Consider the following 6,000-nt stretch of genomic DNA (forward strand, 5'->3'; position numbering starts at 1 on the left):
TAGAGCGTGAGAGAAAATCATACTGCTTCGATGACTTTTACCAAACACTACATAGCGGGAGTCTTGCAAAGTGGCAGAACATCAAGCAATTACAGCCATTAAGTTCCAGACAATGATGTCATATGTTTTACAAAACATACAGACAAAAGGGATTGCAACGTTTCTTAAAGGCAGTGGGGCCGATTGTTATGCAGAAATGAACTAAACAATGCTGGGTTTATACTTGAATCCATCTATAACGAAGTACTTTGGTGGTGGCCTTTGACAAGAGAATCTGCAGGGTTTTTCTGTTATACATTTATACAGAAATGAGAGCTTTAGTACTACTGGTCCAACAAGCTGCCAGTATCACAACCACAGATATATTCTGGCTTTCAGGCTTTCCTTCAGATCCTTGTCTTAGGAAATGATCAATATTGACAAAGACAATATTATAGCATGCTTCCTATTTCCTCATCAGTCCCAGTAGGCCATTATTTTACTCAATGACTGTTGGCACAAAGAATGTAAGGGTTTCAAAAGGTTTTTTAAATCTTTATTTCCATTGCAGATCTGTAATCACACTAATTTCACAGCAATGCCTTTAATCTTACTTTCAATTCTCCTGAGAGAATGAACTGATATTGTCATTGCTGGCTTTACACATATACAAGACATTTGCTGCAGCTGAGGGTTTGGGAAGACACCACGAATCTCTTTGAAAAGCTTGTCTACTAAGACTAGTTTAATCCGAAAGATAAAACATACCAGTGGTTGTCTGTGCACCAAGAATACCAGGTCGCATTTAGAACTTTAGTTCAGTCAAGAAATGTATTGAAGCTTAGACTAGACAACCCTACTACATTATACATATTTTTACACTATATTCTTTGGCCTTTGGACTCGCCTTTTGAGGTACCCCTGACCATAAATGAGCTTGCAGATAAGTGGAGAGGCTGACCATGGGGAAGCCATGGGCAGGGTGGTAGGATAGCTGCCTGGCACACAGCAGAGACATAATGGATTGAGGTAACAAATCAATCCCTTCCTTGCAAATCATTGGACGTATTGTTTATCGAAAGACAAGTAAGATACTAGCTATTCGACTGATGATTTGTTCTGGTATTGGAAGCGTCTAAAATATGCTTGATGTTTATGTGACTTGATCTGAGATTAAAGTGAGTTCCCTGCCTGAACCACCGCTTTGCTTAATAAATGGGTGTTGTGAAAGGGGGGCTTTGATCTTCTGCTGTAAACAGAAGGGTAGCATGATGGATGGGAGAGGTTGGCAGAGATTTCAAACACTGACAATATGGTTCTCTCCTCCCTGTTTTAACCATCTGTGCTATCTTCCCAACAATGCTATATATCTTATAAGCTGTCTTCTGACAGTCATACAGTGACGCTCTTTAAATAACTCCAGATTTGGGAGTTTGGAAAAGATTGGAAACAGGTATGGTTTAGCAATAGAGTATCCACTAAAGACTACTGCTGTTCATTAAATGATTCACTTGATGAACATTAGAAATGCTGTCTTGAAAGCCATCTTAAAGATGATTTACTGTACACATGTTGCAAAGGTTATGAAAGAAACACAATTTGGCATAAAAGTGTAACATTTTAGTGCCCCCCATACACACACTTAGAAAGAAAGTGTTTTCAGCGTTACATACAGGGGTAACTGTGCTGTACTGTGCGGTGAGCCTCATAGGTTCACTAAGGGATCGATTCATTAAACTTTTTCTTGTGGAAAAAGCGGATTTAAGAAAAATACAAATCTCTGTAATAAACAGATGCACAGGGATCCCTACTCCAATAACGAATATCATTTTAATTTAATTTATCAGCATTGTCCTTAACAGAGTTCTCTTATTTAAGTGTTAACTGAGTTTCCTCTTTCGTAACCCTAACTGTATATTTCTACATGAAGTTATTGAGACTGTATTATGACAGGCTGTACAGAAACGTGTGGAACGGTAGTGCATGGCTGTGACTGATTATAATGAGTTCAGAAAATGGTCAAGCAGAACAGGCAGACTAAAGCCTATGAATTTCTTGTGGCAGCCTTTCAACAGACTAGACATACTGTAGGTGACGTTTTCCAGAGATTTTCTCTAAGCAACAACATCAAACAATTGTGACTGGAGAAACTCTGCCAACAATTTCTTGAATAATGTCATATTCAACTGAAAGAATTTAATAAAGAAAAGTGCATCATGTTTCATGGCCTGAATTCATTTGGTTTTAGAAGGGATTAGCGTGGACAGGAGAACCACAGATTGATGCTTCTGAATCAACAGCACAGCAAAGCACAAGTATGAAAACAAGCTCTTGCATGTGTTTTCAGTCTGCAACTCAGATGTACCGCAGATTCACAGGTTTAACGTTGTTTATGGCAAGTCAAGATAAGAGACAACTGGAGTAAGTCAAGCAGAACCATAAAAGTTGGTTTTAGCACAGATCTCAAAGAACCATCATGGTTTCATTCGAAGGCTGCAGGGGGTTCCATAAATCTGTATGGTTGTCTTTGCTTGGCTGAATCAAGACAATATAGACAATACTACTGCATCTAGGAAACAGAAGCTGGACCAGTTTAGAAGTTCACCATTTGAGGTTGGTTTGGAAGCCAATATAAACCAATGTGAATTTTCCGAAATACACAGAAGTGGCACAATGGAAGTGCTCCTGGTTTCCTGAGCTGCAGTGTCCTGCAGGCTCATACTCAGAAAACAACGTCATAAGAGAAATCAAAGTAAGTGCACTATGACTTGGCACTTTGTAGTTCTGAGTGGCGACCTGTTAACCTGGGTGTAAATAATGGTTTTATTCCCCATCGGTGCTGGAAGTATTTATGAACAAAACCAAGAAGACTGGAATTTGTTCAACTGTTTCCTAAGCGGCAGCATGAGGCGTTCAGTATATTTAAGTGATGAAGTACAGGACGTTCACAGCTGAAGAATGTCTTTGTGAGTATGAACAGACTATAAAACAAGCACAGGTTGGAAGAGTTGCATTGAAGCCTTTGCTTCCACTTGAGAACTCAGTTGAGGATTGTTTTTATTGAGATACACAATCCAGCTGTGTCTGTGGACAAAATGTCAGACTTGTGTGTCTAATGGCCGTTGCATGATTCATCACAGCTGTGCCCAGAAATTCACCTTTGGCACTTCTTAAGTCCTGCAGCTTTGGAGAAAGGACTTTACCAGCATGTTCTCCTTGTCAGACTCTGGTACACTACATGCTGTTGCCCTTACACAAGCTGCTTCTCCAGCACAGCATGTGCCTGCTCTGTTGTAATACACAAGACAATGGAACTGTGTCCTTAACATGCTTAATAAAAATAGAAAAATCTGTTTAACTGTCCTGTAAAAACGAGTTGTGGTTTACTAGCCATTAAGTACCACTAATAGAGCAAATCAATTGTCCTTGCATTCTTTCTATCCATAATTCCACATTTTCTGCAAGTGAGCATAATTAAAGTAATGTCTTTGTTAAAATGATGTAATAGTTGGACTTGGGCACATGTATTGGCAGACTTAGATGCACTTCTCTATAATTTGTTAAACCTATTAGTGAATTACAACTGGATTGGAACTAGATTTGCAATCTCAATAAAACAAGCTTAAAATGCAGCTGTGAAAAATGGTTGTACCTTTCTTTACCTGGAATGGATTTCTATTGCAATGCTGTGTTTTTTTTTTTTCCTTGCCTCTCCCTTTCGATTACTTCACAGCTCATTCTGTGGCCGTCTTTCCACCACCTAAAAACATAGCTAGGCACAGATATGTATTGCTATAAAAACACCCTTTTTCATGGATTCCATGGTACCATGACATAGATGATCTAGAAAGTGGCTCTCTGCAGACGCTACCCAATAATACAAAGAGGGGTCCATGGGGGCAGGACGCTTCACTGCAATAGATGTTAGACTGGAATCAAATGAATATCACTGTGTTCTAATCATGCATTTTCAATCATGCTCTCCACTGGAATAGCTCCAGCTGATTCCTGGTCTGCTCTTTGTATAGACTGGGCTGTAACAGCCCTACTGGGATGCAGATGTTTCCCGTCTGTAGCTTTGGCTTGGCTGCCCCATTGCCGTGCATACCTGAACTATGAGAATCGCGTAATCCCGTAACATCGCGCACACAGAATATACCGGAATTAAGAGCGACCCTTGTTCACATGCAAAATTATTTTACCATTTGTAAAAATGACATAATATACAATCAGCACTATTGCAAACTACAGAAATAGCTCTTTTCAATCTAGCCATCAGTACAGTTGACTGACTGTCAGTGTCCCAGTAATTTGATCTCTACGGCTGTGGCAGAATCTCTTCTCCGTGGGGTCTCAAACTCCACGCCTCTTTGAGTTTCAGTTCAGTAGTAGTCTTCAATCAGAATATACAGCACCTTTTGTAAGAAGCCTCTATCTAACAGAAGGAACTGTTACCCGATGGCCTGTGTGCATTATATTGTGATACTGTTCATGCACCATCTCGTTCATGCTTAATCCAGTAAATCACACGCCACACACAAAATAAAACAACCGTAGTTACAATCTAAATGGGTACTGTAATCAAATAGTTGCTCATGAATGCCCTGTGCCATGTCCTGCACATTGAGGATGGCTGTTTGAAATTCACGCTCTTAACAGAGCAATCAGGAACAGAAGCCACAGCTGGATATCGAGTGGAGACTTGAGGCAGAGGGCAGGAGGAGCTGTTTTACAAAGAGAGTGGTGAGGGTGTTGAATGGGTTATCAAGCCATGTTGTTGATGCTGGAAACAGAAGTAGTTCTGGATCAATCAGATAATGCAAACCTGACCAGCACTCATGGACCAAATGGCCACCTCATGTTTGCAAATGTTCTTATGTTCTTATACACATCCAACTGCAATGGCCAGGGTCTTCTCGTTTCTCTTTTAAATGATATACTTCAGTTTAAGTGACTTGCAACATAGAAATAAAAATAACTTGAAACAGGTATCATTACTGAAAGCATTTACACACTTGAATTAATGAGCCATGCCTTATAAATACAGCACAGTGGGGAATGGGTCCATTATTACTTCATTTATAAAATCGCAGAACAATAAGCTCAAATTGATCTCTGTGGTTTGCTCACAGAGGCCAATTTAGCTTTACTAAGTTTAGAACTATGTATGTGTGTCACACAGTTCAGCACTGGGAAATAGCTCTAATCCCCTGCAACAGCTCCTGGGATTTACATTCAGACTGCAGACAGGTTTTTTTTTTTTTTTTTTTTTTTTTTGAAGAATAGCCGTCTAGCAGCAGGCGTAAGCTTGTTCATGGTTAATGGTAAGCTGTGTGGGATGAACTCTGCTGTCACGGGACAGAAGGACGTTTGCTGAAAGCAGCACTTCTGACACATACTGGTATCTGGAAAGATGAATGTTTCCCCTTGTCCCACAGTGCATCAGATTGCCTTTTAAACACACATCGCAAGCATCACAGCAGCTGTTCCCACTCATAATGGATCTGGGTGCTTGAAGAGGTGTGTTAAACCCACAAGGACAGCATGTAACACCAGGGTCATCCTGATCTTGCCAACGCTGATCTAGAGTGGTTCACACATTTGTCTTAATTGACACAAGGATTAAATGCACTTCAGAAACTCTAACGAGGCTGGAACGGCAAAATGAGGTCATCACATTGTAAACGACGACCGTTTAGCTGAGTGACAGCCTGAAAGAAAACAACTTGTTGGCAAGACCAAAAAATGTAGGGATGATGAATGTATCATTTACCAAAGTTAATGAGAAAACCCCATGAAGCCATCCATTTTAACAGCAAAAAAAAAATGAAAATGTTAAGCAATGAGGTGTTCTAATACAGTCACACACCACTGTATAGCTTGTTTTGAACGTGTGGGCGACTGTGCTGCCTAGCTATAAAGACACTGTAGTGACACAAGAGGGTTTCCACGTTCCTCTCCAGCACTGTGAACGAGCTCTCAGACTCTACAGGGACTGTGTTATCAAGCAGAACTGGCAGC

Source organism: Acipenser ruthenus, chromosome 21 (genome assembly GCF_902713425.1).
Source record: "Acipenser ruthenus chromosome 21, fAciRut3.2 maternal haplotype, whole genome shotgun sequence".
In the NCBI taxonomy this organism is placed as follows: domain Eukaryota; kingdom Metazoa; phylum Chordata; class Actinopteri; order Acipenseriformes; family Acipenseridae; genus Acipenser; species Acipenser ruthenus.